At 41.4% G+C, this 24,499-nt stretch overlaps 1 long non-coding RNA gene and 1 other non-coding gene across 3 annotated transcripts; one reads left to right on the top strand and one right to left on the bottom strand.

Annotated features, from left to right (window-relative positions):
* Positions 1-15,478: 15,478 nt before the first annotated feature.
* LOC121560390 lies at positions 15,479-17,067 on the bottom strand. Of its 2 annotated transcripts, XR_005998961.1 has the most exons (4): positions 17,026-17,067; positions 16,316-16,623; positions 15,757-15,884; positions 15,479-15,629 (listed from the first exon to the last, which is right to left on the bottom strand). It is a non-coding gene; the product is annotated as an uncharacterized LOC121560390 (long non-coding RNA). The 2 variants fall into 2 exon arrangements; XR_005998960.2 differs by lacking the exon at positions 17,026-17,067 and having other exon boundaries at positions 16,316-16,859.
* A 1,863-nt stretch (positions 17,068-18,930) lies between these two features.
* On the top strand, positions 18,931-19,002 carry trnae-cuc. The gene has a single exon. It is a non-coding gene; the product is annotated as a tRNA-Glu (tRNA).
* The last annotated feature ends 5,497 nt before the right edge of the window (positions 19,003-24,499 follow it).

The raw sequence follows: 24,499 nt of genomic DNA, 5'->3' as shown, positions 1-24,499 counted from the left end.
TAATAAACTATCATACATGTTTTTTTAAAAGTATTTTGTCCTCTCCTTCGTATATATTTAATAAAGTATTTTGTCCTCTCCTTCGTATATATTTAATAAAGTATTTTGTCCTCTCCTTCGTATATATTTAATATTTAATCCAACCATCCCCCTCTTTGACACATGATTTGGCCATGTGTCAATATTACCACCTACCTAAACAATCACTTTAGTTAATATCGGTATTTCATTATCCAATTGCCATTCCTCCACTCTCTCTTCTGTTATTTATGGTTCAAATCAAATATATTATTACCAAATTATAATCTTCTTCACAATTTTCACAGTACTATAAATTACCCTCAACTTAGTAAAATAAACTATGCTAAAATCTTCCTCTCATGTCTTTAGAATGTACTAGTGTGGATGATTAATTAACACCAGAATGTTAAAACAGAGTTCAGAGGCCATTGAAATCATTTAACGAACTGTTTAATCCCATAGTATACTAAACAATTACCATTATTCTAAATATTTCATAAATGTTAGTTATCCCAAGTGTTCATTAAGTCCTCATGACATTCATTCTCATAAGAAATCATATATACCCCAAACTCAGCCAAAACCTAAAAAATCCATAAAATTCACTGTGTGCACCTTTAAGACCCATAACCCTTGACCTGCTGGAACCCTCCAAAATTGAAACAACATGACTTTATTAACATCATACTAGGTGTGTTGTTTTCTATTCGAAAACCCCAATTAAAAAACAACAACCAAACAGCCAGGTCATGAGGACTCCTGATTTCCACTCCCAGGTGTTGACTAATAGTCTCACTGTCTCTAATTCAACACAAAACCCCATCATCCAATTAATTTTCATACCCATTACTGTCAATGCCAAATTAGGTTTCTCTGTTCCTGTTGAAGTGCTAAATCAATAGTAGCCAATTCAAACACCTCACAATTTGGATCAAAGGGTTCCTTAGTCTTCCCCCCACTAGAGTCTACTATTTCTCCCTCAAGGACTAGTCATGCCTTATCTTCCTCTTTCTCACACTCAAAGCTGGGGGATGGACTCCTCTCTCCTGTCTGACTTTCTCTCATGATGGATTGCATGTCTCTCTGAGGCTATTACACAATTCAGTTATTTTCCCAACATACTCTCCGTAATCGGCCCATGGCAAAAGTGTCCTATGGGCATCCCCTGAAACCCACTGCCCTCTAACGGCAGCCCAAACCTTACTATTCCTGTTTTGGGGTGGGTCATTCTTTCTACCGCTCTGGCCACGTCCTGATGAGTTCATGGCCTGTCTGCTAAATGGCATATTATTATTATTACTGTATACATCTAAGGTTGCTTGGGCCCCTTTCATTCCCCGCCAATAGATTAGGTAAGGCTGTCAGTGGGTACTGGCCCCCTCAACTCTCTCTCTCTCTCTCTCACTGCTTATTTCTCCTTTACACACCTTATGTATCTGTTTAAGCATGGATTCGAGTTTATCTCCGTCCAGACGTCCCTCAAAACCATACCTCTCCCTCCACCTGGTTATATAATGGAGATTTAAAGCTATCCCTGGATTCCATTTTAATTATATCAAGCATTTCTTGTCCCCAGTAAATTCTGGGACCTCTTGTGAGGATTTCCCCCCCCCCCATGGTTGGTACTGTTAAAAATCCCTTAGCCACCTCTTCTATATTATAAGTCAATTTAACAAGTAATTCTAAATAGCTTCACACAACACGGGGCGGCAGGTAGCCTAGTGGTTAAGAGCATTGTGCCAGCAACCGAAAGGTCGCTGGTTCTAATCCCCGAGCTGACTAGGTGAAAAATCTGCCGATGTGCCCTTGAGCAAGGCACCCAACCCTAATTGTTCCTGTAAGTCGCTCTGGATAAGAGCGTCTGCTAAATGACTCAAATGTAATGTAAAAGAACAACACCTCATAAGGAGTGCCCAGCAGAGTCCAATTCCTATCAGAAAACATACATACAAACATTCAGACACTCCCAATCTCTCCCAGGGGGAAAAAGTTATTCTTCACCCTGAGTGAGATTGTTGTTCCCATAAGGGTTTCTTCATTGTGTTGTCAGGATTGGTTCTCGCTGCTCAAATCAGCCCTGACTTCTGTCAGTGATCTAGAAGGAGTGGGGGCTGGTGTGCAATGAGTTAGATGGTGTCAGTGTGCGCCTAATTTACCTCTGACCTGGACTGAGTGTGAAGTAACCTCCTTCACTTCGTACGGTCCAGTCCACCTGGGTTCCAGCCACTTTCTCTTGTGGACTTTAACCCTCACCCAGCCTCCCACGTTTACCTTCAGTGTCAGCGTATTTCCCGACAGCTCCCCCCTCTTGGGCCTTCTGCGCCTGAGAAGAGAGTGCTGCAGAAAATTCCGTCAATTTCATCACATAATCAGTCATTTCTATCTGTGGTACATCAAGGGCGGGCATATGACCTCCCTCCCTTGGTGGACCTTGCATTTCTCTCCCTTACACTATCTCATGAGGAGAGAGATGGGTCCCTGCCCCTGGTGATGCTCTCATAGCCATCAAAACCAGTGGCAGGGCTTCAACCCATGTCAATTTTGTCCCTGCACAAACCTTATTCAGTTTCATAAGTCTCACTCATTTACCACTGTTCACTTTAACTACATCCTTCACCGAACGAATATTCGAGCTTTTGGATGAGGCTTATACACTTTAAGACTATCGGAATCCTATTTTATTTTATTCTTATTTTTTTACTAGCAATGTTCATCATTAAACAATATCCATTATACAATTGACATTTACACATCCGACCCTATTGGTACATGGAGCGTTTGTCATTAAGTAATACACATTAATCAGTTGACATTTACACATCCGACCCTATTGGTACATGGAGCGTTTGTCATTAAGTAATACACATTAATCAGTTGACATTTACACATCCGACCCTATTGGTACATGGAGCGTTTGTCATTAAGTAATACAGTTGCCATGGTCATACAGCTTTTCCTCTAGACTATCTTGGTGCACCTAGCCCGTCACTGGCCGAAACCAGCAATGTATTCTTGGCGCTGACTCAGACTTATCTCTGATGTCCCACCCTCGTACACAAAGAATGTTCAATACTTTTTTCTTAGGAATTATTTTGCAAAAGGTATTATTGTTTTTCAATTATTCGAATTATTATATATTTTCCCAAAAGGTATCAGAATCGCCCTTTTGGAAGAATACATTAACAAACCCAAGCGCTCCTAAAATAATTATCAATTTAATTTTGGGAATTATTTTGCAAAAGTTATTATTGTTTTTCAGTTATTCAAGTTATTATATATTTTCCCAAAAGGTATCAGAATCGCCCTTTTGGAAGAATGTATTAGCAAACTCGAGCGCTCCTAAAATAATTACCAATTTAATTTTGGGAATTATTTTGCAAAAGTTATTATTGTTTTTCAGTTATTCGAGTTATTATATATTTTCCCAAAAGGTATCAGAATCGCCCTTTTGGAAGAATATATTAGCAAACTCGAGCGCTCCTAAAATAATTACCAATTTAATTTTAGGAACTAAGGAAATACCAACTTCCACAAGAGGGAAAAAGTTCAAGTCAGCTTTTAGCGCAGCGGCTACATAACAAGCAAAATAGGACTCCGTGGTCCTCTTAACCCTCCTGTTGTCCTGGGGTCATTCTGACCCCAAATTAAATCTTTTGCCGACAAAATATGTTTTTTATTCATCAATTGGTCTGAAAATAACGGTAGTTGTTTAATACTATGCTCTTTATGATTCAAACAAATTTGAAGTAATTTGATTGAATTATGGGTGTTTTACTAAATGTAATAACTTCTGTTGTCCTCTGGGGTCAAAAAGACCCCGCAGCACAAAGTTTACATACTGCTTGGCAAAACATCTTTGATCATGTTTCTTTGATGTGTGGGGTCAAGCAATGGTTATGACAACAACAACAACAACAAAAAAGTATTTTCTCACAGGTGTTTGGGCATTTCACATTTTAGTCTGAGAGAGACAGGCAGCACAATGAGGAGGCAGAAGTTTTATAATGCACAGGAGGCTTGCAAGATAATTTTTGAAATAAAAGAAAATAATGACCAGGAGGACAATGCTGCACATAATGAGGATGAATCAACTGATGAAGAGGGTTCAGGGTCAGAAGAGAGGAACATAATGATGAGGTGATAGATCCAACATACAGACAGCATGCTACTTCTTCCTCCGAAGATTCCCCCACATCTCCTGCTGCAGAAATGGAAGATGATTATGAATATAAGGAAATGGATGAACGTGATGATGACGTAGAATCTGAAGCTGGTATGGAAGAAGTGTCAGAAGTGGAGCACTGCACCTATTATGATGAAGAATCAACAGATGAGGTAGAATCTGAAGTTGAAATGGAAGAAGTGTCAGAAGTGGAGGACATCATCTATTACGATGAAGACGAAGAATCAACAGATGAGGTAGAATCTGAGGAAGAGGACCGAGCTGAGATGGGTCCTCTTCCTCAGATTCTACCTCATCTGTTGATTCTTCATCTTCATCATAATAGATGATGTCCTCCACTTGACACTTCTTCCATTTCAACTTCAGATTCTACCTCATCTGTTGATTCTTCATCATAATAGGTGCAGTGCTCCACTTCTGACACTTCTTCCATACCAGCTTCAGATTCTACGTCATCATCACGTTCATCCATTTCCCTTATATTCATAATCATCTTCCATTTCTGCAGCAGGAGATGGGGGGAATCTTCGGAGGAAGAAGTAGCATGCTGTCTGTATGTTGGATCTATCACCTCATCATTATGTTCCTCCTCTTCTGACCCTGAACCCTCTTCATCAGTTGATTCATCCTCATTATGTGCAGCATTGTCCTCCTGGTCATTATTTTCTTTTATTTCAAAAATGATCTTGCAAGCCTCCTGTGCATTATAAAACTTCTGCCTCCTCATTGTGCTGCCTGTCTCTCTCAGACTAAAATGTGAAATGCCCAAACACCTGTGAGAAAATACTTTTTTTTTGTTGTTGTTGTTGTCATAACCATTGCTTGACCCCACACATCAAAGAAACATGATCAAAGATGTTTTGACCCCACACATCAAAGAAACATGATCAAAGATGTTTTGCCAAGCAGTTTGTAAACTTTGTGCTTCGGGGTCTTTTTGATCCCAGAGGACAACAGAAGTTATTACATTTAGTAAAACACCCATAATTCAATCAAATTACTTCAAATTTGTTTGAATCATAAAGAGCATAGTATTAAACAACTACCGTTATTTTCAGACTAAAGATGTAACACAGAATTGATTGAAAATGTATACTGTATGCTTTATAAACCGTCAAACCAGGCGGGTCATTTTTGACGCCAGAGGACAAAAGGTGTGATTATGGGCTGTCATTAATAAAAATAAAATGATTCAAAAACAGCATCCTCACTAAACTTTTACAAATACCACTCAGTGATAAGTCAAATAGTCAAAATAATAATAGGTCAAAATAATTCATTGTTTCATTGTAATTTTACCTAAAAACAGGGGTATAATTTTATGTAAACAAGGTCTATTGGCTCTAAATTCCAAAACAAATGAAAAAAATTCTAGTAATGGGTTGAACAGAAGTAAGACTAAAGATGTAACACAGAATTGATTGAAAATGTATACTGTATGCTTTATAAACAGTCAAACCAGGCGGGGTCATTTTTGACCCCAGAGGACAAAAGGTGTGATTATGGGCTGTCATTAATAAAAATAAAATGATTCAAAAACAGCATCCTCACTAAACTTTTACAAATACCACTCAGTGATAAGTCAAATAGTCAAAATAATAATAGGTCAAAATAATTCATAGTTTCATTGTATTTTTACTTAAAAACAGGGTATAATTTTATGTAAACAAGGTCTATTGGCTCTAAATTCCAAAACAAATGAAAAAAATTCTAGTAATGGGTTGAACAGAAGTAAGACTAAAGATGTAACACAGAATTGATTGAAAATGTATACTGTATGCTTTATAAACAGTCAAACCAGGCGGGGTCATTTTTGACCCCCAGAGGACAAAAGGTGTGATTATGGGCTGTCATTAATAAAAATAAAATGATTCAAAAACAGCATCCTCACTAAACTTTTACAAATACCACTCAGTGATAAGTCAAATAGTCAAAATAATAATAGGTCAAAATAATTCATAGTTTCATTGTATTTTTACTTAAAAACAGGGTATACTTTTATGTAAACAAGGTCTATTGGCTCTAAATTCCAAAACAAATGAAAAAAATTCTAGTAATGGGTTGAACAGAAGTAAGACTAAAGATGTAACACAGAATTGATTGAAAATGTATACTGTATGCTTTATAAACAGTCAAACCAGGCGGGGTCATTTTTGACCCCAGAGGACAAAAGGCGTAAGGCATTTGGGAGGACAACACGAGGGTTAAAAGTTATCAACTAGTTAGTCTCATGAAACGGCCAATCTTACGCAACATTCAGGTTATCATTTCAACAATTACATTTTCATTACATATCAGCATCAACACACGACCAATCTTACACAACATTCAGGTTATCATTTCAACAATTACATTTTCATTACATATCAACATCAACACACGACCAATCTTACACAACATTCAGGTTATCATTTCAACAATTACATTTTCATTACATATCAACATCAACACACGAATTCAGTTTGAGTTCCTCACAGTACAAATAGTTGAGTGCCACGTCAACCAAAATGCCCGACTATTTGAACTTGTATTTTTTATTATTTTTTCGATTCTCCTCATAGGAGACTTCCAGTAGTTTAAACCATTCAACTGGCGTCTAGTCGGGAGAACCTTTTCTGGACTTGGATTCTCACGGAATTAACTCAACCCGACTATCTGAATCTTTTTATCAAGTCACCAGATCCTTCTCTTGTGGATCAAATAAAATGGTCCATCGCTTGTGGGCCAAAAACTGTAATAGGCTTCTCACTAGAAAGCCACATTTCAACAGGAAATAAAAGTCGGTCCGTCTCTTGTGAACCCCTGTAACTAGACTGCTCTCTAGACAGTCACATTTCAACAGGAAAAAGACTAAAACATTCAGATATCTTTACATATGTGCCTTTGAGTCATAATAGATATGTTATAAATGTCACAGTAATCCATACTCACGCCCAGTACTACTGATCAAAATTTGGGTTTATCCTACAATACAATATGCAGATTTTGTTTTAACAGGTTCTGCTTACCTTTGTATTGACGGCCGTCTAGATCAGTTTCCTGAGGCGAGCTGGATTCCCGGCTGCTCCTGCGGACAGGTCACCCGTCCTTTCAGATCCGTCTCTTACTTGTCTCCTGTCTCTATCAACTTTTATGGGCCGAATTCAGAGTTAGAAAAACCATCCTCTTGCTACCAAGTTTTGTTGATAAAACAAGTTTACTGGAGAACGGAGACCAAGTAGAGACTTTCGGACAAGGTGGATGATTGTATGATATAAGGCAGTTTATTCAGAGGTAAAGATATCTGAATTCTCGTGCACGGACTCGTTTCGTCAACCTCGTAGGGAGATATCTGAGAGCGCGCCCCTAACCATTGTGTGCTGACATTTTATACAATAAAATAAAGTAGGTTGATTCTAGTCGTTCCGATCTCCCCATTGGTCCTGATGAGTTGGTCGAGGTCATCTCCATTTCATTGGCTCTGAGTCAGGTTCTCTGTCTCCGGCCTAAGAGAAGGGGTTTTTTGTGTGTGTGTGCTTAACAATGATGATGTGTGTGTATGTGTGTGTATGTGTGTGTATGTGTGTGAGTGTGTGTATGTGTGTAAGTATGTGTGTGTATGTGTGTGTGTGTGTGTGTCCTCAGGAGATATCTCGTGAGTTTGGGAGGACTTGAGAGACTTATGGCCTGGGTGTTACTCATGGCCACCTGCTGATAAGGCCGACAGGATACAAGTCCTTGTGCATTGTATTAAGTCCCAAGGCCCCAACACAAGATGGGTTATGCACAAGATTTTAGTCAGACCAAGCTTTAACATAATATATTTACCACTACACCATCAAAGTTGAAACATCGGTTTCTTTTCTGTCCAAACTGCCCCATTAACCTGTTGGGTAGGGACCTACTCTGCAGACTCGGATGCGCAATATACCTAACAGAAAAGGGAGTTGAAGTCTCTGTTTCCCAAATTCCAAGTGCAAGAGTCCTGATGCTTCCCATTCTACCAACCCCTATACCATCTACAACACAGGAAATCTACTGGCTTAGGTGTCTCCCAACTGGACCAGCAACTCCAGCTGTCCAGTTCCAGTTTAATCTAATGAGAAAGCTCATCTACTCTTTTCACCCTTACAAACCTCCTCAGACTGACTTACACTGCACACTTAATGTGACTCATGATGAAGAAACTCCCTACACTCAGGATTGGGATGAAAATATGATGCACCTTACTCCCACCATTCGTTGCGTTACTATTATCTGTGGAACAGAAGGTGTTGCTGCCCCTGTCATACTCTCCAACAACCTTAAGCCTTGGTACCAGCTGGGGCCTGATTCTGCACCTCATGTTACCTTGGCTGTGGGCAACGGCCATGAAGCCAGGAGTTTGGGACAAATGATAAAAAGAGCCTCCAAACTCACCTGGGAGACTACCACCACACCTGGACTGTTAAAAGCGACCACTGAAAAAATGTGGCGTTTAACAACGGTAGACACAGAAGAACAGTGCCAACCTGAGCGAATCACACTCCCAAGACACCATGGAAAACCTTATTCTGACCACCCATCTTCACCAGCTGTTTTGGAATCCATTGACAAATCAATATGGACTCACACACCCTTTGATGTGGGAAAACTCCAGGTTCACCCAGTTACCATCACCCTTACCAACCCTGACCAGATTCCTATATATCGAACGCAGTACCGACTGAAACCTGAACAAACAGAGGGAATCAGACCTACTATCGAGGCCTGCTGGGAGCAAGGTGTATCTATAGGACTCAGTCACCATGGAACACTCCAATACTTCCTGTTCTTAAAGCTGGGGGTGAGACATATAGGATGGTGCAAGACTTCCGAGCTGTGAATGACGTCACCACACCTATTGATCTCCCTGTTCCTGATCCTCACATCACTTTGAGCAATCTGTCACCCAAACATCAGTACTTTACTGTAGTGGACTTGGCCAATGCCTTCTTCAGTATTCCATTGGGACGAAGCATCCCAGCCACTCTTTGCGTTTACCTACGAAAATCAGCAGTTTACGTATTCGGTTCTTCCCCAAGGTTACAGGTGTTCTCCCGGAATCTTCAATCATATCCTGAAGACGCACCTGGCGGAGCTGAAAATCCCGGAAGGAGTGATACTTATACAATATGTTGATGACCTGTTGCTGGGGGCTCCCACCTCAGATCTCTGCCTGGAAATAACTAAAACCCTTTTGGACTTTCTGGCAGTCAAAGGCTACAAAGTCAAAATGGCCAAGGTCCAATGCTGCAGACGTACCGTTCTGTTCCTGGGAAGGGAGATCTCAGGAGATGGTGCTGGACTCTCCAAGTCACACCGAGACACGATCTTACACCATCCAAGACCCATCACTGTCTCAGGGATGCTGTCCTTCCTAGGCTTGACTGGTTATAGCCGTACTCATATCCCGGACTATACTTCAAGAACTGAACCACTGAGGGAGATCGTGAGGGAAGCTGGTCCAAGAAACCTACATGCCCCATTGGTATGGACTCCTGAAGCCTCTACCGCATTTGGCCTGTTAAAAACCGATTTATCTGTTGCTGCTGCCCTCACCTCGCCTGACTATGAAAAAACATTTCACTTGGATGTTTCTGAAAAGGAGGGGTTCACTTCTTCCGTCCTTTTTCAGAAACAAGAGGGGAGAGAAGAGTACTGATGTACCACTCTGCTAAACTTGATCACATTGAGACAGGCCAAACCACGTGCTCCAGGTATGTAGCTGCAGTGGCTAAGGCCATTGAAAAAACCGCTCACCTTGTGATGTGCCACAAGATGGAGATTCACACCCATCATGGGGTTGCGGCATACCTGATGAGCAAGGAATTCACTTTCAGTGCTGAACGGAAAAGCAAAATTCAGAACAAATGTACACAGTCACACATCACGTTTGTCAACACAGACAAAAACATGGCTGACGCACTCAATGCAGAAGAAGGCCTGGCACACTCCTGCCAGGAAAGAGCAGCTCAGGAACTCAAGCTGAGACCTGACTTGGGAAACGAACCCATGATCCTACCTGACTTATGGTTGTACACTGATGGCTGCTGTTACAGAGGAAAAGAAGGAAACATAGCTGCATACGCAGTAGTACAGCAGTTACAGGACAAAACCCATGTCACTCTGGAATCGGGAGTAATTCCCCAACCTGCTTCTGCACAATTGGCTGAGATCATCGGACTAACCCAAGCTCTGGAAAGGGCAGAAGGAAAGACGGTAAACATATACACCGATTCGGCCTACGCTCATGGAGCAGTACATACCGATGGACCTCAATGGGTCAGACGCAACTTCACCACCACAGGAAATTTACCAATCAAGCACAAGGCACAAATGGAGCGACTGATAAAAGCTGTATCCCTGCCAAAGAAGGTGGCCATCATGAAGTGCAGAGGTCATCAGGACCTCAAGAACAGAGTCAGCAGAGGGAATGACGCTGCAGACCAAGCAGCCAAGAAGGCAGGTGGCTACACCCCGAAGCAGATGGTGTTGCAGATACCACCTGCCCAGACTGAATTGACGAACCAACACATAAAGGAATTACAACTCACAGCGGGACCATATGAACATTCGGTCTGGGGACAGAAGGGGGCCACCAAAGGACCTGATGAACTGTGGAGGTGCCATGATGGCAGACTGGTGGCCCCAGCAAATCTCTGCCCTGAACTGATAAGAGAAGCCCATGGGCCCACCCATGAGGGGAAACTTAAGACTTTGCAGAAAGTTTCCTACATTTGGTGGCATCCTTATATGAAGGACATGACGGATTTGTTCTGCGACAGTTGTGAAATTTGTGGAAGTCACAATCCAAAGAAACCATACCAAACCCCAATGGGGTCCTACCCAGTGCCAAACGCATGTTTCCAAGACATCAGTATAGACTATACAGATATGGGGGCAGATAATGTAAAAAGCGGAAAGAGATATTTGCTAGTAATGGTAGATAGGTTTTCCAAATGGGTAGAAGCTATTCCAACAGCTAAGGAGGATGGGAAGTCTGTCATTAAGTGGTTACAGACTGAGCTCATACCAAGATATGGGGTCCCAAGACAAATAAGATCCGACAATGGGTCCCATTTTTCAAACCAACACCTAAGACAGGTGGAGGAGAGGTTCGGGATTGTACACAAGTTTGGTTCTGTGTATAAGCCGCAATCTCAAGGCCTTGTGGGCACGCTAACCAAACCCTGAAGGCTAAGATAGCCAAGGTTTGTGCAGGTTCTAAATTGACGTGGGTGGAAGCCCTGCCCCTTGCGTTGATGGCCATGAGGTCCTCACCAGGAGCAGGGACACATCTTTCACCCCATGAAATAATGACCGGAAGAGTTATGCCAGGTCCACCAAGAGAGGGAGGTCATATGCCCCCTCTTGATGTACACCAGATAGGTATGACTGACTATGTAAGGAAATTGACGGAACTGTCTGCAGCTCTCTCCAAACAGATACACAGAGTCCAAGAGGGGGAGCTGACGGGGGATCCAGAACCACTGAAGGTAAAGGTTGGCGACTGGGTAAGGATCAAGGTTCACAAGAGAAAGTGGCAAGATCCCAGGTGGACTGGACCGTCACGAAGTGAAGGAGGTTACTTCACACTCAGTCCAGGTCAAAGGTAAATCAGGCGCACCTTGGCACCACTTGACACATTGTACACCAGCACCAACTCCTTCCAGAACCCTGACTGAAGTCAGAAGTGATTTAATCACATTAAATTCGGATCAAATTCTTGACACCAACACTATCTGAATATGTGGAGGAGACTCCCATCTTCAGATACTGGAGGGAAAAAACAGAGGAGGGACAGACCACCAGGGGAGAGACTGGGGTGCTCTGCTCCACTCCTTGTTTTGCTGATTGTAACTATTGGGGTTACTCTAGGAATCATACTCTGGTCAGTACAATACCTGACACATCCAACTAACTTACACTCCGACACATTGAATAACTATACCAACAGCCTACGTAACCGTATAAATCTACTCCTAAACCACCATATACACAAACGACAAGTTGCCTCTACCACCCTTTCCTGTGGGCCCAGACAAGTGCATAGAAGCACCACATTATGCATACCCTTTAATGTTACCACCACTGCGACAGTGCCGTGGGTAAACTTGGGAAAAACTCATTATAGAAAAGGTACAGATGCTACCTACTATCGTGACTGGGACTGGTATATGACAGTTGGGGACTCCCCGAGCGATTGGACTTGGACAAACTTGGTATGTGAGACTAGATATGACTGGTCCAGTTACACCTCTACTACATTAGGACGGCAATGGAGGAAACTTTTGACTTTGACGAGAAACTCTGAAGGACTTAAAATTACTATCCATCCCGATATTGCAACAGGCTGCCAAGATTTTATACTTGCTCCTCATGTAAGCAGTACCACTGCAATAGTCTATTGGAATCTTCGAATATGCCATATTAATGGCGCGAAAGCACAGGCTATTACTGAAAACAATAATAAAAACAATTCTATTATTTTACTTACAGCACCGCTCACTCTTGACGGTGCTATCCTTACAACTACAGGGGTCTCGGGACTTACGAATAATTGGCTATTGTCTGAGGAGGCGGGCAAGGCCACCCACCAGAGCTGTGTGGTATGTATGGGGGCCCGTCCACTCCTTCGCATTGTACCGGCTACCTTACCTGACGTATGTCTTCTTCCTGTTATGAAGTATGACAACCCAACTGCCAGCTGCTCTGTATGGGACAAGTTTTACCCTATTGTTATAAGTACTAGAAAGGGCCCAATGTTTTCTTCTCGGGTTGCCAGGGCTAATTTCACTTGTATTAATATGTCCCTTGGCCCTCCAATGCTGGGAGCATTACCTTATGAATGGTGTAATAATACCCATAATCCTAATGCTCCCTTTCAGTCTGTGTCTAGAGCTGATGTCTGGTGGTGGTGTGGAGGAAACCATCTGTATGATCGCCTGGCCGGAAATGCTACTGGTCTTTGTGCTCTTGTCTCTCTGATCCTTCCTGTTTCAGTTTATCCTATGGAAGTGAAGGACCTGATGGCCCGAATGGAGAGGGACTGGGATTCATCCCGATCCAAAAGATCGACAAGAACAGATCTAGGGGACCCCACCTATATCGATGCCATAGGGATCCCTAGGGGGGTGCCAGATAAGTATAAACTCGTGGATCAGGTTGCAGCCGGTTTTGAATCATCAGTGTGCTGGTGGTGTACTATTAATAAAAATGTTGACAGGATCAATTATATTCATTTTAATGTCCAAAAACTAGGCAATTGGACCCAGCAAGGTTTTGAGGCGGTGCATGGCCAATTGGCTGCCACCAGCTTGATGGCCTTCCAAAATCGTATTGCAGTAGATATGCTGCTCTCAGAGAAAGGAGGTGTATGCACCATGTTTGGCGAACAGTGCTGCACTTTCATACCCAATAACACCGCCACTGATGGCAGCCTGACTATCGCCTTAGAAGGCTTGAGGACTCTTAATGGTAAGATGAAATCCCATTCCGGTGTAGACACCGCCATGTGGGATTCCTGGATGGACGCTTTTGGTAAATATAAAGCCCTGGTGTCCTCCATTTTGGTTTCAATCTCGGTGTTTGCGGCCATTTTGGTTTTGTGTGGATGCTGTTGCATACCATGCATTCGCTCACTCACCACTAGGCTCATAACTAAGGCCATTGACCCAACAAGCCCTTCCCAGATGTTTCCTCTTCTTGGAGATGGAGACTTTTTATCTTTCGAGGAGGATGAGAGTAGAACTTTTACTTAGTTTATGTCACGTCTCTTTTGAGACGTGAAGAGGGGGACTCAAAACTTTCTCTCTGAGAAAGTTTCCCTTTTCTTTTTTACTTAGTATATGACACGTCTTAAGAGACGTGTAGAGGGGGATTTGTAATAAATGCTATTTTTATAAACAGCTTATTGCTATTAAAATTGCTATAACTAATTCCTTTTTCCAAGACAAGTTTTGACCACACACACACACTCTTGCCACAAATGCACTCACACACACAGACTCACTCAAGACAAGATAATTAAACGCACACACCAAATCTTTACTCTGCTGAAACATTCGGAACAAAGAGCCTGAGTTACAGTGTGTAGATCTCCTAGACCCAATCACAGAGGACGACGCCCGAGCAGCATGGACCAACCAGAAGACCAGATCTGCCAGACTCAACCTACTTTACAAATAGTATAAAACATATGTGAACTGTTTTTTGGCGCTCTTTTCTGAAGGTTCCCTATGAGCTGAAAGAACGAGACCGTGCACGTTTTGTACCAAGACATTTTTACTCTGAATAAACTGCCGCTTGTCATACAATTTACCACCTAGTCTGAATCGATCCTTGACCGACCCACCCTTCTCTATATCCCGATATCAACAATGTCCAGGCCCGTCTGAAGTTTGCTAGAGTGCATTTGGATGATCCAGAAGAGTATTGGGAGAATGTCATATGGTCAGATGAAACCAAAATATAACTTTTTGGTAAAAGCTCAACTCGTCGTGTTTGGAGTACAAAGAATGCTGAGTTGCATCCAAAGAACACCATACCTACTGTGAAGCATGGGGTGGAAACATCATGCTTTGGGGCTGTTTTTCTGCAAAGGGACCAGGACGACTGATCCATGTAAAGGAAAGAATGAATGGGGCCATGTATCGTGAGATTTTGAGTGAAAACCTCCTTCCATCAGCAAGGGCATTGAAGATGAAACGTGGCTGGGTCTTTCAGCATGACAATGATCCCAAACACACCGCCCGGGCAACGAAGGAGTGGCTTCGTAAGAAGCATTTCAAGGTCCTGGAGTGGCCTAGCCAGTCTCCAGATCTCAACCCCATAGAAAATCTTTGGAGGGATTTGAAAGTCTGTGTTGCCCAGCGACAGCCCCAAAACATCACTGCTCTAGAGGAGATCTGCATGGAGGAATGGGCCAAAATACCAGCAACAGTGTGTGAAAACCTTGTGAAGACTTACAGAAAACGTTTGACCTGTGTCATTGCCAACAAAGGGTATATAACAAAGTATTGAGAAACTTTTGTTATTGACCAAATACTTATTTTCCACCATAATTTGCAAATAAATTCATTAAAAATCCTACAATGTGATTTTCTGGATTTATTTTTCTGATTTTGTCTGTCATAGTTGACGTGTACCTATGATGTAAATTACAGGCCTTTCTCATCTTTTTAAGTGGGAGAACTTGCACAATTGGTGGCTGACTAAATACTTTTTTCCCCCACTGTATATCCACTCCTAAAATAAACTGGAGCATACAGAAAATAAACAAGTAATTACAATTTATTTACATTGGGGATAGAGTGTGTGTGCATGTTGTGTTTTATTTTTCCTTGTCAGCCACCCATCTCTGCTTTGTCAGTCTTGATAGGCCCAGTGTATGCACTTCTGGGCAGTGGTGGAGTGCATGGCAGATCTGAAAGAGAGATGCACAAAGTGACAGCAATTATATAGCTCAACAACATGTTTGTGTGTGCACATCTGTTGGTGTGAGCGTATGTAATATAATTCTAGTGAGCGTATGTAATATAATTCTGAATTACCGGTATCCATCTGGGAATCCTCAAAAGGTTCTCCCTTCACGGCCAGTGTAGTAGGAACTGGTGCAGCCGGTAAATTAAATACCACAGGACTACTGTAACTGCAGCTGAACTGCTGGGGGGTGGCAGATCTAAAAGAGAGGCACAATTTTTGGGGGACGGTGTCTGAGGTGTAACTGCGTTGGATCTGTCAAATTGGTAAGCAGCTGCTCTTGATTACTATCACGAAGCTACACCTGTCCTACTCGCGTTACAAGTTCAGAACGAGAAAGTGTAGGCTATATAGAAATAATTACGCTCAAATTGAAAAATCATTAAACGAAATAATGAGGATTTCTATCATCCTAATGGAGGTGTAGATTACATCTCACATTCCAGTGTTCAAACTTGTACACAAGGCTGTATGAGATTTCTGTTAATGCCAGGAGCCACTTGTGGATTTCACATCTCTAACACAGTTCCACCTCAGACACAGCCAAAAGAACCACTATGCGGATGTGATTGAGTAGAGCCCCAAGTGAGGGAGAGCATGCATGTGTGTATACATGTATGTGATAATTACCTGTATCACCTGTCGCGGCCGGTGTAGCAGGTGCAGGGGCAGACGACTGCAGCTGTGAGGGCTGTGGTTGAGCTAATAGGGGTGTCATATCTAAAAGAGAGAGGCACAATTTTCTTAAGTGAAAATAATTATACAACAAAATAGAGTGAGTGATTGAGTGAGTATAAGTGTGTGTGTGACCATTTTCTGGACCACATCACACTGCTTCAGGTCTACAAGCCTCTGGAAGTTTCAGCGTGTCACTCCAGGCCTGGAACAGATTGATTGAAACACGGTTACCTGTCACCCACCGAGCCTGGTTGGCAGATCTGAAAGATAGGCACAATATTATTTTAATGACAAAGCCTCGACTACACACTAACCTAAATTAAGTGTGTGTTTGTGTGTGTGTGTATATTGGGCAACCACACAGCAGACTTCATTTTCCCAACTGCTCATTGTACTTGCCCTCGCAATCTGTGGTGTGTGTGATCTGTGTTATTGACTCAGAAGTGTGTCAACCTGACCACATCCTTGTAGTAGGACATTCAGTGATTAGCTTCGCAAAAAATACTATCAACAGTGTACAGTAAAAAGGATATCAAATATTCAGATCTGGATTGACAAGTAGGTTAAATCATGTGAAGTTACAAAACCTCTAGGGCTTAGTCTACACTTAAATTAAATAAAGGATGCAGGACCTGAGCTCTAGGACCATGCCTCAGGACTACCTGGCCTGATGACTCCTGGCTGTTCCTGTCCCCAGTCCACCTGGTCGTGCTGCTGATCCAGTCTCTGCTGTTTCTGTCTGCGGCTATGGAACCCTGACCTGCTCAGGGCTCCCCGAAGTGCTACCTTGTCCCAGACCTGCTGTTTGATCCTGTCTCTCTCTACTGGACCTGCTGTCTCAACCTCTAAATGCTCAGCTATGAAGAGCCAACTGGCATTTACTCCTGAGGTGCTGAACTATTGCACCCTCTATAACCACTGCGATTATTATTTGACCCTGCTGGTCATCTATGAACATTTAAATGTCTTGAAGAACGATCTGGCCTAAATGGCTGTACTCTTTTATAGTCTCCACCAGCACAGCCAGAAGAAGACTGGCCACCCCTCGGAGTCTGGTTCCTCTCTAGGTTTCTTCCTAGGATCCTGCCTTTCTAGGGAGTTTTTCCTAGCAACTATGCTTCTACATCTGCATTACTTGCTCTTTGGGGTTTTAGGCTGGGTATCTGTATAAGGACTTTGTGACAACTGCTGATGTAAAAGGGGTTTTATAAAATGCATATAATTGATTGCTTGTATATGCGTCTATTCATGTCAGTAACTCTAAATATGACATTAAGTTATCTTAAATTTCCTTAATAGGAAGTTGTACGTTAAGCCAACACTTTTTCCTGGTCTTTCCTGCTGGGGACAGGGGGCTTCAGGTTTGGGAATGGAGGGCCTAGAGAATTGGAATATTAACTATAATTAGAGCCCACATTTATGAATTAATTTCAATTTGAGTTAGATGTGTATCTCTTCTGATTGAGAATTGCTGATTATATACTGTATATGTCTATTTTCGTTTGAAAATATGCCATTTTCCCAGGTCAAAGGTAACACAATTTCGTCAAGGGAGACCTAGCAGAGGGCAGAGCTCTCAAGTAAAAGGCATATCCATAGAAGCAGCTATGGTACGGATAAAGACAATGTGACACCACCACAGCTGCATGAATGTGTGATCTCTCTATAATATTAGCTAATTTAACAATTTCCAGACCCAACGAATAACAAAACAGTATGAAGGCTATTGTTGCTGTATTGTAGCCTACTCTACACCACCCCATCAACCAACTACTATCTAGCGACAAGGCTACGTTGTTATAATTGTGTAATGTTGTACTGTAGCCTACTGTACACCACATTAACCACCTAGCTAACTAGTGATAGCTTAACTAGCTAGCTCTAAAGAAACAACCAATGACATAAACAGGCGTTTAAACTAAATATCTATCTAGCTACTATGAGTGCATGTAAAACAACTTTAGAGATGATTGCAAAGTTGACTTCCCGGTCTGCTACTCTTGGGAACTAACGTTAGATGGAGGCATCAACATAGGACGTTAGCTATTAAACTATCTATCCAGCAAAAATCTCGAGGTCAAAAACGAAATAAACTATGTTAAGCCATGCTTTAGTAAGATAAGTCCAATCTGACTGAAATAATTAACAGGCTGAACGTAAATTTATGTGACTCATTACTAGCTAACTTTAGCTTGCTAGCTCAGTGACTGCTGCTGGGCGAAGAAATATGCACTTCCTGTTTACAGTGTTCCTTATGGGAAATCAGACTAGCGCCACAAAAACAACCAGTGGCCAATAATTATATTACAAATGCATGCAAGCCAGCGCACATGCGAGCGTTTAGCTACCTCTATACCAGCTAACATTAGCTTGAAAATGGGAAGCAAATGCTGGAATGTGGAATGTGAAAACTAGCTAGATATAATAGCTAGCTAAGGGAATCATCAGGCAGTTGAGGGAATTTATTTGGTGATAAAGGAAAACATATTTCGAAGAAGGAATGTAATGTAACGTAGAATGGATCCCTTTCATTTATATTACGAAATGCAAGCTCTTATTAACACCGCTCCCTGGTGGTCTAGTGGTTAGGATTCGGCGCTCTCACCGCCGCGGCCCGGGTTCGATTCCCGGTCAGGGAACTACACTTTTGTAATGGCTCGATTCCATTTTATGTAGCAATATCATCTGTAAGTAAAATCTGAACATATTGTCCGTTTTATAATAATCGGAATAATGTATTGGTCATTCACTAAAACATTGATTAACACAATCAGTGTTTTAGTGAGTGGCCATGCATTATTATGATATATGAATAATTTTTTTGTGCTGTCTGTGATAACATTAATTAGAGATGGTTTTACTAACTTGCAGGATTGTTTCAGCCTCTAGTACTTTTCAATAAATTCAATAAGTGGATTAGTTTTAAATATTTTCTAAAGCATAACATTAAGTAGGGCTGGGCCCTATGGCCAAAATATCATATCACAATATTTTTCTCATTTTTGAAGGTATGGCGGTATTTGACAGTATTTTAATTTTCGGAATAATAAAAGTTCCAATATGTTTTATGAGTAGTGCATGATCCAGGTTATGGTAAAAAAATATAAGTGCTATTAATGGGCTTTCGCCATTATGATTGTTGTATACTTAACCAAACTAGGAAAAAACTGACAGTGAACTTTTCATTTATTTAGTATTGTATGAACATATCTTCGTAGACGGTATTGTATAAAAATGCATACTGGTATGTGTAGCCATACCGGTATACCTTGTTATTGACATACGATACTGGTATACCTTGTTATTAACATACGATATTAACATACGATATTGACCAGCCCTAAAATGAAACATGTCCTGACAAATAATTTGTATATGAATTTCTCTGTACTTTAACCCGGCTAGCTCAGTCGGTAGAGCATGAGACATAATCTCAGGACAAGGTGACTTTTATCAATATATTCGGCTCTATTTACTCTCAGATTCGAAAATGCTGTTTAGCATCAAAGTAAACATCATGCAAGACTACAACTCAATGAAAGCTCCTGCACGCCATGTTTAGCTGACACCTTTGCTGGTAGCTAGCTACTAGCGACCTTGATCCAAAACTAAAGACATATTGAACATTTTAATTTACTGTTCCGTATTTTATTAGACCATTATTTGTCTTATTTATGCATTTGGTCTTGTGTCTTGTACAGAATACTATCCTAGTAGCATTCAGATATTTATAATGTGTCATGAATATTTGGCAGAAGTTTACATACACCTTAGCCAAATACATTTAAACTCAGTTTTTCACAATTCCTGACATTTAATCCTAGTAAAAATTCCCTGTCTTATTTTAAGAATGTGAAATGTCAGAATAATAGTAGAGAGAATGATTTATTTAAGCTTTTATTTCTTTCATCACATTCCCAGTGGGTCAGAAGTTTCCATACACTAAATTAGTATTTGGTAGCATTGCCTTTAAATTGTTTAACTTGGGTCAAACGTTTCGGGTAGCCTTCCACAAGCTTCCCACAATAAGTTGGGTGAATTTTGGCCCATTCCTCCTGACAGAGCCGGTGTAACTGAGTCAGGTTTGTAGGCCTCCTTGCTCGCACACGCTTTTTCAGTTCTGCCCACAATTTTTCTATGGGATTGAGGTCAGGGCTTTGTGATGCCCACTCCAATACCTTGACTTTGTTGTCCTTAAGCCATTTTGCCACAACTTTGGAAGTATGCTTGGGGTCATTGTCCATTTGGAAGACCAAGCTTTAACTTCCTGACTGATGTCTTGAGATGTTGCTTCAATATATCCATATAATTTTCCTTCCTCATGATGCCATCTATTTTGTTAAGTGCACCAGTCCCTCCTGCAGCAAAGCACCCCCACATCATGATGCTGCCAACCCCGTGCTTCACGGTTGGGATGGTGTTCTTCGACTTGCAAGGTACCCCCTTTTTCCTCTAAACATAATGATGGTCATTATGACCATACAGTTCTATTTCTGTTTCATCAGACCAGAGGACATTTCTCCAAAAAGTATGATCTTTGTCCCCATGTGCAGTTGCAAACCGTAGTCTGGCTTTTTTATGGCAGTTTTTCCTACAGGATCTTTACAAGGTCCTTTGCTGTTGTTCTGGGATTGATTGCACTTTTTCGCACCAAAGCACGTTCATCTCTAGGAGACAGAACGCGTCTCCTTCCTGAGCGGTATGACGGCTGCGTGGTCCCATGGTGTTTATACTTGCGTACTATTGTTTGTACAGATGAACGTGGTACCTTCAGGCGTTTGGAAATTGCTCCAAAGGATGATCCAGACTTGTGGAGGTCTACAATTATGTTTCTGAGGTCTTGGCTGATTTATTTTAATTTTCCCATGATGTCAAGCAAAGAGGCACTGAGTATATACAATTGAAGTCAGAAGTTTACATACACTTAGGTTGGAGTCATTAAAACTTGTTTTTCAACCACTCCACAAATTTCTTGTTAACAAACTATAGTTTTGGCAAGTCGGTTAGGACATCTACTTTGTGCATGACACAAGTAATTTTTCCAACAATTGTTTACAGACAGATTATTTCGCTTATAATTCACTGTATCGCAATTCCAGTGGGTCAGACTTTTACATACACTAAATTGACTGTGCTTTTAAACAGCTTGGAAAATTCCAGAAAATGATGTCATGGCTTTAGAAGCTTCTGATAGGCTAATTGACATCATTTGAGTCAATTGGAGGTGTACCTGTGGATGTATTTCAAGGCCTACCTTCAAACTCAGTGCCTCTTTGCTTGACATCGTGGGAAAATAAATCAGCCAAGACCTCAGAAAGATAATTGTAGACCTCCACAAGTCTGGTTCATCCTTGGGAGACATTTCCAAACGGCTGAAGGTACCACGTTCATCTGTACAAACAATAGTACGCAAGTATAAACACCATGGGACCACGCAGCCGTCATTCCGCTCAGGAAGGAGACGCGTTCTGTCTCCTAGAGATAAACGTACTTTGGTGTGAAAAGTGCAAATCAATCCCAGAACAACAGCAAAGGACCTTGTGAAGATGCTGGAGGAAACAGGTACAAAAGTATCTACACCACAGTAAAACAAGTCTTATATCGACATAACCTGAAAGGCCGCTCAGCAAAGAAGAAGCCATTGCTCCAAAACCGCCATAAAAAGCCAGACTACAGTTTGCAACTGTACATGGGGACAAAGATCGTACTTTTTGGAGAAATGTCCTCTGGTCTGATGAAACAAAAATAGAACTCTTTGGCCATAATGACCATCGTTATGTTTGGAGGAAAAAGGGGGTTGCTTGCAAGCCGAAGTACACCATCCCACCCGTGAAGCACGGGGTGGCAGCATCATGCTGTGGGGGTGCTTTGCTACAGGAGGGACTGGTGCACTTCACAAAATAGATGGCATCATGAGGAAGGAAAATTATGTGGATATATTGAAGCAACATTTCAAGACATCAGTCAGGAAATTAAAGCTTGGCCGCAAATGGGTCTTCCAAATGGACAATGACCCCAAGCATACTTCCAAAGTTGTGGCAAAATGGCTTAAGGACAACAAAGTCAAGGTATTGGAGTGGCCATCGCATAGCCCTGACCTCAATCCCATAGAAAATTTGTGGGCAGAACTAAAAAAGCATGTGCGAGCAAGGAGGCCTACAAACCTGACTCAGTTACACCAGCTCTGTCAGGAGGAATGGGCCAAAATTCACCCAACTTATTGTGGGAAACTTGTGGAAGGCTACCTGAAATGTTTGACCCAAGTTAAACAATTTAAAGGCAATGCTACCAAATACTAATTGAGTGTATGTAAACTTCTGACATTGGGAATGTGATGAAAGAAATAAAAGCTGAAATAAATCATACTCTCTACTATTATTCTGACATTTCACATTCTTAAAATAAAGTGGTGATCCTAACTGACCTAAGACAGGGAATTTTTACTAGGATTAAATGTCAGGAATTGCGAAAAACTAGCTTAGCTAGCTAGCTACCTACCTAGATGATATTAGCCATATACCCTTATTTTACCAGATCCTCTTCTCCTTCAGCCGGTGGAGGTCTTTATTTAATCCTTTACAATTTCTGCCAACTATATGAACAAGGTGAAATCTATTTCAATTCATGGTGTCAGAATGCACTGCTGTATTAAAGCAATTCAGAACTAACTTGTTGACATGTTCTGTTGCAGATTCAAAGCCAGATTCACTCATTTCAGAATGTATCCATAATCACGAATGAATAAGCATATTCTTTTGACAAGAATGCACCTAGTCACCCATCAATCACGTCAAACAACTGAGCTCCAACAATGACATTGTTTTAAAGAAATCAAAATATTAAACAATGCATACGTATGCCTTTTATACATAACATAAACATCTGAATTTGTACTGAACAAAAATATAAACACAACATGTAAAGGGTTGGTCCCATGTTTCATGACCTGAAATAAAAGATCCCAGAAATTTTCCATATGCACAAAAAGCTTATTTCTTTCAAATTCTGTGCACAGAAATCACTTGGAGCTGATGATCTGGTGTTTTTACAATAACAAATAAATATATATATATATATATACAGTGGGGGAAAAAAGTATTTAGTCAGCCATCAATTGTGCAAGTTCTCCCACTTGAAAAGATGAGAGAGGCCTGTAATTTTCATCATAGGTACACGTCAACTATGACAGACAAATTGAGGAAAAAAAATCCAGAAAATCACATTGTAGGATTTTTAATGAATTTATTTGCAAATTATGGTGGAAAATAAGTATTTGGTCACCTACAAACAAGCAAGATTTCTGGCTCTCACAGACCTGTAACTTCTTCTTTAAGAGGCTCCTCTGTCCTCCACTCGTTACCTGTATTAATGGCACCTGTTTGAACTAGTTATCAGTATAAAAGACACCTGTCCACAACCTCAAACAGTCACACTCCAAACTCCACTATGGCCAAGACCAAAGAGCTGTCAAAGGACACCAGAAACAAAATTGTAGACCTGCACCAGGCTGGGAAGACTGAATCTGCAATAGGTAAGCAGCTTGGTTTGAAGAAATCAACTGTGGGAGCAATTATTAGGAAATGGAAGACATACAAGACCACTGATAATCTCCCTCGATCTGGGGCTCCACGCAAGATCTCACCCCGTGGGGTCAAAATGATCAAAAGAACGGTGAGCAAAAATCCCAGAACCACACGGGGGGGGGGACCTAGTGAATGACCTGCAGAGAGCTGGGACCAAAGTAACAAAGCCTACCGTCAGTAACACACTACGCCGCCAGGGACTCAAATCCTGCAGTACCAGACGTGTCCCCCTCCTTAAGCCAGTACATGTCCAGGCCCATCTGAAGTTTGCTAGAGTGCATTTGGATGATCCAGAAGAGGATTGGGAGAATGTCATATGGTCAGATGAAACCAAAATATAACTTTTTGGTAAAAACTCAACTCGTCGTGTTTGGAGGACAAAGAATGCTCAGTTGCATCCAAAGAACACCATACCTAATGTGAAGCATGAGGGTGGAAACATCATGCTTTGGGGCTGTTTTTTCTGCAAAGGGACCAGGACGACTGATCCGTGTAAAGGAAAGAATGAATGGGGCCATGTATCGTGAGATTTTGAGTGAAAACCTCCATCCAT

The sequence above is a fragment of the Coregonus clupeaformis genome, unplaced genomic scaffold (genome assembly GCF_020615455.1).
Source record: "Coregonus clupeaformis isolate EN_2021a unplaced genomic scaffold, ASM2061545v1 scaf0718, whole genome shotgun sequence".
NCBI lineage: Eukaryota > Metazoa > Chordata > Actinopteri > Salmoniformes > Salmonidae > Coregonus > Coregonus clupeaformis.
Note: the sequence above shows the minus strand (reverse complement) of the source record. Positions and strands in the feature narration are given on the sequence as shown.